Source organism: Orycteropus afer, unplaced genomic scaffold, assembly GCF_000298275.1.
Source record: "Orycteropus afer afer isolate SDZICR_OR568_19922 unplaced genomic scaffold, OryAfe1.0 scaffold00035, whole genome shotgun sequence".
In the NCBI taxonomy this organism is placed as follows: Eukaryota; Metazoa; Chordata; class Mammalia; order Tubulidentata; family Orycteropodidae; genus Orycteropus; species Orycteropus afer.
The window spans coordinates 4,860,539-4,869,201 of record NW_006921622.1 but is presented as its reverse complement, the minus strand read 5'-3'; positions in this window follow the sequence as shown (position 1 = coordinate 4,869,201).

The window sequence follows — 8,663 nt, the reverse complement described above, 5'->3', positions numbered from 1 at the left end:
AACATTGTGAAAATGTCAGTTTTATCCAAAGCAATCTATACATTCAATGCAATCCCAATCCAGATCTCATCAACATTCATTAGGGATATGGAAAAAACAATCACTAACTTTATATGGAAAGGAAAGAGACCTCAGATAAGCAAAGCACTATTGAAGAAGAAAAACAAAGTAGGAGGTCTCACACTGAGACCTACTATACAGCCACAGTAGTCAAAACTGCATGATATTGGTTTAATGACAGATACATAGGCCAATGGAGTAGAATTGAGAACCCAGAAATAAGTCCATTGATCTATGGTCAGCTGATCTTTGACAAAGGCCCAAAATCCATTAAATGGGGAAGACAATGTTTGTTTAATAAATGTTGCTGGCAAAACTGGAGATACATTTGCAGAAAAATGAAACAAGAACTGTACCTCACACCATACACAAAAACGAAATCCAGGTGGATCAAAGACCTAAATGTGAAACCTAAAACTATAGAGTTCCTCAAGGAAAAACTAGGGGCAAATTTAGGGGCCATAACATATGGCATAAATAGACTATCAAGCATAACTCAAAATGCACAAACAGCAGAAGAGAAACCAGATGATTGCAACCTTCTAAAAATTAAATTTGTATGTGTTTCCAAAGACTTCTCCAAAAGGGTCAAAAGAGAACCTACAGATTGGGAAAAAATATTTGGTAATGATATATCTGACAAGGGACTTATCTCAGAATTTATAGAACACTCCAACACCTCAATAACAAAAAGACAAACAATCCAATTAAAAAATGGGCAGAAGACATGAATAGACACTTCACCAAGGAGGATATTCAAGCGGCCAAGAGTGGACTGATAGACAACATAAGGATAACTGGTGAAGAAATAGAAGATGTCAAGGATTTCATTCTTCTTGAATCAATAGTCAATGCCCATGGAAGCTACAGAACTGGACAATGAATAAGGAAGACTGAATTGATGCATTAGAATTATGGTGCTGGCAAAGAATACTGAATATATTACGGACTACCAGAACAAACAAATCACCCTTGGAAATAGTACACCCAGAATGCTCCTCAGATGTGAGGATGGCAAGACTTCATCTCACATATTTTGGACATGTTTTCAGGAAGGACCAGTCCCTGGAGAAGGAGGTCATGCTTGGTAAAGTAGACAGCAAAAAAAGAGCAAGACTTTCAATAAGATGGACTGACACAGTGGCTGCAACAGTGATTCAAACATAGCAATGATTGTCAGCATGGCACAGGACTGAGCTTTTGTTCTGTTGTACACAGGGTCACTATGAGTCAGAACTAACTGGAGGGCACCTAACAAGAACAAACAACAAATAGGTATATCAGTCATCAATTGACACCGAGCAACATAGTTATTGTTGTTGTTATGTGCTGTTGAGTCAGACCCAACTCATAGTGACCCCTCCTTGGGATTCCAAGGAAGAAGATTACCTAACCTTCCTTCCGAGTAGTGGCTGATGGGTTTGAACCACCAGCCTTCTGGTGAGCAGTCAAACGTCTTATGCACTACACTACTCAAGCTCCTAGCAACACAGTAAGAATTGCTATTTTGACCCCTGACAGTGTTCCATTTTGTTTATCTAATTTTTTCATGGTCCAATGGCACTTTCATCTTCCACAAGTTACTTTCTTATTCTTATAATAAATCCTCTTTTACTAAGATACATATACATATATATATATATATATATGCATGTGTTTGTGTATGTGTGTATATATATATATATATATATATATATATATATATATATAAATATACATATATATATACATATATATATATATATATATATATACACACACATATATATTATAAGAGTATATATATATATATGTCTATATATATATGTATACACACACACATACACACACCAAAAGATCTAGTGTATTCAAGGATACCACAAATATCAGTATATCAGCCAAGTTGTCCAGATTTCAAGAAAAAATGTGTCATATGCATTGAATGTGCTTAATATGAAAGGTGCTACTGTTCAATATTAGAATTCTTGCTTCCATGCAGGACACCTGGATTGATTCCTGGACAGTACACTTCACGCACAGCCACCACCTATCTGTCAGTGGAGGCTTGTGGTTGCTATGATGCTAGTCTAAGATGGACTAGGAATAAGGGCCTGGCAACCTACCTCTGATAAATCAGCCAATGAAAATCTTAACAGATCACAGTGGTCAGATCTACCATCATGGGGATGGTACAAGACCAGGCATTTTCATTCCATTGGGCATGGGAAGTCAGATACCACTGGATGGCAGCTAACAGCAATAACAAATGTACCTCATGAGCTGATTACTACCGTAGGCAACTGGAGCTTAATCTTGCTACCCTCACTGAATGTACTTCAGAATTGTGTGCCTGAAGAATAAGAGGAAAGGTGCCTATACAGGTTCTTCCTCATTGACCAAGGGTGGCCCGATGAAGTGTTAAGTCCCTCACCCTTCCCAGTTTATGTATAAACCCAAGGGACTTAGTGGATTCCAACAACCATCCCACACAACAGGAGCAGGGAATTCTTAGGACAGAAATATTACCTTCAGCCACAGCAAGGTGTTATCAGGTTATATGTTCATATAGCTGGTCACCACAGCAACAATTGGACAGCATAAATAAAAAGGTAGGCCATGTCCCAAGGTGGGACACTGAAGTGAGTAATTTCCTGACCGTCTGAACAATCATAAAATTTATACTCTTAAATATATGTTTTATGAATATAAATAAAACTGTTTATTTAATAGTTTTATATAAACTGTTTATAATATAAATTGATCATTTATCTTGCTACCCAGTTTTTTTAAAATCAAATATAGGTATAGCAGAAATAAAATATTATACATGATTTGATCTTTCTTTAGTGATGTAAACATCAAAGCATTTATTCTTAACATAATTGAGCATGATGTTGTGGTAAATTCCTTGCTGTCAAGTTGATTGCTACACAAAGCAACCCCTCCTTGGGTTGTCAAGGCGGTATCATTATGGCAGTAGATTGCCCAACCTTCCTTCCAAGGAGTGTCTGGTGGGTTTGAACCACCAGCTTTCTGGTTAGCAGTCAGATGCCTTAGGCACTACGCCACCAGAGCTCCCAATATTGTGGTAGACTGATCGAAAATACAATGCTAAATCATTACTGGGTATGGCTATGATTAAATAAACCAATGCATGATTCACAAGTTCCTTTCAACAGATTAATATTTCTCTATGCTTATTCAACCACTATAAAATGCAGACCTAGACCTACCAAGTAGAGGTCGCAAGGAGATTTTATGTCAAGAATGAAGAACAAATAGAACTGTACGAGAAAGGAATGCAGTGCTTTATAGAATCAACTACTCTACATTGGTCCAATGAAAATGTTAACCCATAACTCTCAGACACTGTGAGTTTAAGAGGCAAGATGGCCCAATATTTGTTTCAGAAGTGCTTAAGGTATAGTAAATGAAGGAGATGAGGACATAATCAAATAAATTACAAAAGAAGTGAAAATGCCACCAAGGTAAGAGCTGTCAGGAGAGCAGAGAGGAGTATAAAGAAATTAAATATGCTTGAGGAATTGGAGAAAGAGGGCTGCTAACCAAAAGGTCAGTGGTTTGAACTCACCAGCCACTCCACAGAAGAAAGATGTGGTAGTCTGCTTCTGTGAAGATATGCGTCCTTGGAAACTGTATGGGGCAGTTCCATTCTGTCCTTTAGGGCCTCCGTGAGTCAGAATCAACTCAATGGCAGTGGGTTTAGTTTTTACTGAAGGTGACCAGGATACAAAGCTACTAGATAACCACTCTCCTTGGCCACCTCCTTCCTTTTTCAGAGTCCTAGAAGGAGATGAGCCAGAGCATATGCCTTTGAAATTTCTAAGATTATAAGATATTTCAGGATTTAGCTTTGGCTAATAACTTCAATATACTACATTAATTTAACCTTCCCATGATTGACTCATACATCTTCCCACACAAAAAAATTATCCTGCTTTAGATTGTTTCACATCAGATTTATGTATTTCCAAGCTCAAGTGTTCTAAAAGCTGTATTTTTGCTAAAGATTCTGAAATTGTAAGGGTCCCTGGGGGCATAGTGTTTACTGTACTGAGCTACTAACAAAAACGTCAGCAGTTTGAACCCACCAGCTGATCCAAGGAAGAAAGATGTAGCAGTCTGTTTCTGTAAACATTTACTGCCTTGGAAATCCTATGGGCCAGTTCTACTCTGTCTTGCAGGATCGCTGTGAGTTGGAATCCACTTATCCACTCAATGGCAGTAGGTGGTGACCACTATGTTCACTTAGTTTCTCCATTCTTCCTCACTGTTCTGGAGCTGCTTAAAAACTCTGCATTCACCCAGAGCTGAGTTCAAGAGCCTGCTCTACCCTTATTGTGTGTATTGTTTTCTGTACCTTAATTGCCACTGCTTTCCTTTCCTGTTGAGGTTGCTTATCAGTGACAATGATGAGTGGTGAGAGGGTGTTTGTACTTAGTATATTGATGTTACAAATTATCAAAGGCTGGCCACTAGCCCTGCTCTGTATTTTCCTTTTGATGAGACACTGATGTGACATTGAGAATTCCTCGGTTCAGTGTTTTATTTTTCTTAATTCAAGTTGTAGGAGCTCTGGTAGCATAGTGGCTAAAGCACTTGACTGCTAACCAGAAGGCTGGCGGTTCAAACCCACCAGCCACTCCTCGGAAGGAAGGTTGAGCAATCCTACTTCCTTAGTGATACTGCCTCGGAAACCCAAGGAGGGGTCGCTATGAGTCGGGGCCGACTCGACGGCACATAACAACAACAACAACAACAAGTGTGCTCCATATATTTTTGTGAGCATCTTAAATACTTTCAGAAGTAGGTGACTCTGGACTCCCTCCCACACCAAAGAAATTGAACAGGAAATTTTAGGATCTTATGCAAAATAAAATAAATATTTCACTCCACAATTGTTAACATTCTTCTCATTGAGAGGAGTCCCTGAGTGGTGCAAAGTCTTAACGCACTTGACTGTGAACAAAAATACTAGAAGTTCAAATCCACCCAGAGGTGCTTCAGAAGAAAGTCCCGATGATCTACTTCCAAAAATGTACCCACTGAAAACTCTTTGGAGCACAGTTCTATTCTGACACACAAGGAGTTACAATGAGTGACTCAATTCAATGACAACTGGTTTTCCCATTGAGTGGTGGTACATGTGTCCCCTTCCCTGGAGTCAGGGCTCTGGGAAGCCTTGAAAAATAGAACACAGTAAAAATAACTTTGTGCCTGTTTCTGAAGTCATGCCTTAAGAAATCAGCTGCTTCCATTTCACGTGTTCTGGGATACTTGCTTTGAGAATGAAACTACAGTGCCAGGTGGGAATTCAAACAGCCCACAGAAAAATCTAGCTAGAGAAAACCAGACTCCAGGCCCCAGAACTGACTAAGCTCCCAGCCAATGGCCTGCACCAACTTGTTAGCCATGTGAATGGACCATCTTCAAAATGGATCTCCTGCCTTCAGTCATGCTGCCCCAGCAGATACCCAAGAGAGATGAGGTGGTCCCTGTCAAGCTCTGCCCAAATTGCAGATTCATGAGAAAAAGAAAGTGATTGCTGTTCTTTGAAGCCACTCTGTTTTGGGGTGGTTTGCTGTTTAGCAATAGAGACTGGAACAGAGGATTTTATAAAATACTTTAGTACACTCTTAAATACCACACAAAAGTTCAATAAAGTTAACAAGTTGAGAAAAGAGATCATATGTATAAATCAGTTGTAGAGATGTTCATGTACTCTCATTATAAATAAAAAGATGGTCACCAAAGGTTAAAGGATTTGCCCAAAATTAAGTATTTAATGAGGAAAGGCATTAGGATTAAAATGCAAGCTTCCAGCCTCCTACTTTGATGTTTTGCCAATAGCTTGTGCCCCTTTGCACACAGCCTCTATTTGAAAGGCATTTGTTTTCTATGGCAGGTTTGCACTTAATTGGCATTCTTCAAAAGATAACTCCAGCGCTAATTAGGGCACTCATACACACACACACACACACACACACACACACACACACACGAAGCAAGAAAATAAACAGTCATCACATTGCATTGGAAGCCAAGTACATGTTCCAGTCTTGAGATCAAAGTTCCTTCTCTCAGCCTTTAGGAATAAACAGTATTTATTAATTATTGGCAACAGGAGCTTGTCCAAACATCTGGGCAGTACAACCAATTCAGCATTAAACACGAGAATCAGGACAGCATAAATTTCAGGAATAACAAAAACAAAGCTGAGTTAAAATGTTAAAGGTTAGTAAAAGAAATATGTCATTTGATAAGCTCTGATTGAGTGCAGCTTGAGAAGCTATGAAAAATAAATTTGAAATAGAAATATCCACTGGCTATCCCAGAAAAATACATGTGATGTTTCCATATCTTTCATAAATTTACCAAGAAGGACCCTATGTAATTGTTATTTCTTACAGTGCTTACATCTCCTTAACACCCAGTAAATGTAAAATAATAAAAACAAAGAATACAATGCCAAGTAGAAACTTGATAATACTAAGCTCAAAAGTAAACAGAGTATTAGTCTAGTTTGTATACTCATAACACCTGGTGCCTAGCTCAGGCCTCCCTTCCACACCAAGCCAATTAAACAGGAAACTTTCTGCTTGCATGACAAGCAAAATAAAACAAACATTTTCCTCTTCTATTCCAGTGTTTTTGCAGATGTGAATCAAATGAATATATAATTCTAAATCATAGTTCAAGCTTATGGGCTGTTCTAGCGACAACCAATAGACAATGTCCAGGTCTGGATGGATGACAACTCCTTTTTCATATCAGATTTCTCTTTAAAAACAACTTCTGTAAGAGCAACAGCAGATGTCTATTTCCTGAGGGTGTTCCCTGCTTTGATTTCTCTAATCCTAATGAAATTGTATCCTTGCTTTTATCCAAGTGATAGTTCAGAACACAGTTTAGGTATCTGTTGGAACAAATTTTTCTACAATTTCTGACCACTGTTGTTGTTAGTTGCCATCAAGTAGATTTAAACTCACAGCAGCCTCATGTGTTCCGAGTACAACTGCTCCAGAGGATTCTCAAGGCTGTGACTTTTAGAAGCTGATCAACCTGTCTTCCAGGGCACTTCTGAGTGAGCTCAAACCACCAACCTTCTGTCTAGTGCTTGAACTTTCCCTTAACCAAAAAACAAACCAAACCCGCTGCCATCAAGCTGATTCCGACTCATTGCAACTGTGTGGGACTGAGTAGAACTGCCCCATAGGGTTCCTAGGCTGTAAATCTTTACAGAAGCAGATTGCCTCATCTTTCCCCCATGGAGTGGATTAGAACAACCAACTTTTTGGTTAGCAGCCAAATGCCTTGAACAATGAACCACTAAAGCTCCTGCCCTGTACCACCCAGAGACTCCTAACGTCTGACTAGATGTAAAACTCTAGTTATTGATTACTCACATATTCATAATAATAGTTGAGAATTCTGATTTGCTGGTCAGTTAGACATGGATTTGAATCCTGATTGTTGTCTAGTAACCCTCTGACATTGAGCATGTTGCCAAACCTCTCCAATCTGTTCTGATATGGTTTTGTGAGGATTAAATTGGATAAAATAAGAAACTGTTTTGAAGCTGTTTCTATTTGCTCATAGGTTAAAAAAAAAAAAAAAAAAGTCCAAGTATCAGTAAATCTCCACTGTCTCTAAAGTTGCTTCCTTACCTACCACACAATACAATTTCTAAAATCATATCCAATGCACACTACAGTGTATAGCACAAAGTTATTACTCTACTCAGGGATCTTTTTATCAGCATTTAAATATACTGTTATTGTAAAACTTTACGAAAATTAACACATTTTCTGGAGAATATAGCAACATCATTGTAAGTACTTATGGTACTATCTCCTCATAACAGTTAGTGAAAGTTTTACTGGTGACCATCATACTTCTGAATGTGTTACAAGTGAGGAACTTATTATCTTTTGTTCTGTAATGTCTTTTCAAGGATGTTGGTATTTTAAAAATAGCTTTGGAAGAAAGAGGTAATTTCTACCTCTGGCACACAGGATATGTTTATTCCTGTGGAAAATATAGAGTCTTCCTCCAGAGCAAGGGCAGCATGCTTCCTGTACAGTAAAGTAAGACAATGTTTTCTCTGGAACAAAGGGCAGGCATGCTTATTGCCCACTGTAAAAGATTCAGGTTCTCTAAGCTGAGTTTACTTTCCCATAATGCATAGGCAGGTATCATCTAGCTCTGTTCCTGTCACTCCATGGGAACTGTGACTTGGGGAACTTGTGTAAAAATGCTGTATCCTGGCTACTGCTCTTACTGTGAATAATAAATTGGTCCCTAAGCTCTGGTAGCACAGTGCCTAAGGCACTTGACTGCTAACCAGAAGTTTGGCAGCTCAAACCCACCAGCTACTCCTCGGAAGGAAGGTGGGGCAATCCACGTCCATGGTGATACTGCACCAGAAACCAAGAAGGGGTCGCTATGAGTTGGGTCTGACTTGATGGCACATGACAACGACAACAATCTCTGACCTAGGATGCTTGTATGTTCTGCTGGCATCCATGAAGTAACTTGTAATATGTACGCTAGCTTGTAAATCTGAAAGTAGGATAAAACTCAGAACCATCACAGTTTTTTTT